Source organism: Acomys russatus, chromosome 23 (genome assembly GCF_903995435.1).
Source record: "Acomys russatus chromosome 23, mAcoRus1.1, whole genome shotgun sequence".
Classification (NCBI taxonomy): Eukaryota; Metazoa; Chordata; class Mammalia; order Rodentia; family Muridae; genus Acomys; species Acomys russatus.
The window spans coordinates 57,938,786-57,940,594 of NC_067159.1; positions in this window are offsets into that span (position 1 = coordinate 57,938,786).

Genomic DNA, 1,809 nt, shown 5'->3' on the forward strand with positions numbered 1-1,809 from the left:
TATGCTGATTGAAACCTCTAAAACTAAGAGTGTCCAAAGACCAGGTGTCCAGTGGGCACTCTCCAAATGGGTGAAAGATGGAGGATTACTCCTTCCATGAGAGTCACAGGATCTTCTCAAGGCAACAGTGTGGGTCTAGTTCTGAGGCTAGAGTCTATGGAAGCTTAATATGGTAAAATACATTTATACACCTTAGTTAAATACTGAAATGTGATTGAATCTAAAAGCAAGATACAAATGAGATAAATTGTTGGTGTATTAAAACATTTTAGAGAAGAATTAAAGATATAACAGCAGGTGAATGTAAGCTTTAATTTTTTTAATGAAACATGAAGGCATGATTGTTTAATTTCGGTCTCCACTGCTTTATTGGTTAATCAGAGATGCAATTTCATGGACTAAATCAGGGAGAGGGAGACGAGTACTGTTACTAATGACTAGATCTCAGATTCCCTAGGCAGAACAGATAGTGACCACTGGGACGCTGTCTTCAACAGGGAAAGGGGCCGTGGCTTCCTTGCAAGTACAGGACTGAGCTCAGTCCCCAAAGTTCGTGTGGAAATGCTTTGTCTAGTAGCGTGGATTTATCCTCCCAGCACTGCAGGCTGGGGAACAAGGATCCTGAGAGTCCCTGGCTAGTCATTCCAGGCCAATTTGTGAGCTCCAGGAAATGAAAGACTGCCTCAAAAGAGGTGAACAACATTCCTGGGATGACACTCAGATTGTCCCTGGGCCTCCTCAATCATGGGTACCCGCACACACAAGGTTTTTTAAAAAGAGCTTTCATTTTGTTTTGTTTTTTAAAAGAAATTCTCTTTAATACGGGACACTGCGTGTTAGCATTTTAGTCACTAGAGGGCAGTGTTGTTTCAGACCAACAGCCAGTCGATTTTTACAGATAGCAGAGAACCAACAGGAAGTCAGCCACCGAGCGCCTCAACATTATGTGCAAGGTGAGCAGCTAAAAAGTATAGGACACTGGGTGGAGAAAAAACGCTATAACAAAGGAAAGGTTACTGAACCTTTGCAAATACATGTTCTCATGGCAGGCACTCAGTAAACTTTAAGGCCTGGAGGGACGGCCAGACATACCAGCATGAAGACCTGAGCTGAGATTCCCAACACCTGAGTAAAAGCCTGGCTGCTGTGCTGGGGTGTGGCAGGCCGTGCCAGGCGGAGAGTCACAGTGGAAGGCACCCAGTGCTGAAGTCTGACCTCCATGCAAACACACACACACACACACACACACACACACACACACACACAGCGGGGTAAAATATAGAGAGGGGGATATTGATGTAAATAAGTCAGAAATTAATAAATAGAAAAAATTTATACAACTAGAGTGGCATTTTCTTTGTTGTATGAATTCTGAAATGCTCTTAAAATTTAAATATATCGTTACACTAGAATTTCATTCGTTGATGAAAATATGAATTTGGTTTGTACTCTCTCACCCCAGTGCTTACTTGCTTCTACATACAAGAATGACGTCAACTGTTGTTATGCTTTTAAACTGACATTATCGTAGAAAAATACTTTCCCAGTATGAGTTTGGAATTAGTCCAGAGTAAATAAGGCAATACTTTAGTAAAGACTTAAAACACAAGCTTATCCCTATCCTTTCCCAGCTGTGAGTACCATTGTAAGATTATATATATATATATTGCACACACACATGTATGTGTGTGTATTACAATACAATATATAGTATAATATATATTCTTCCTAAATAAAACAAATACAAAAAGATTAAATGACACCGAAACCTGAAAAGAAATCAGCATTGCGATTCACGCAGATACTAAC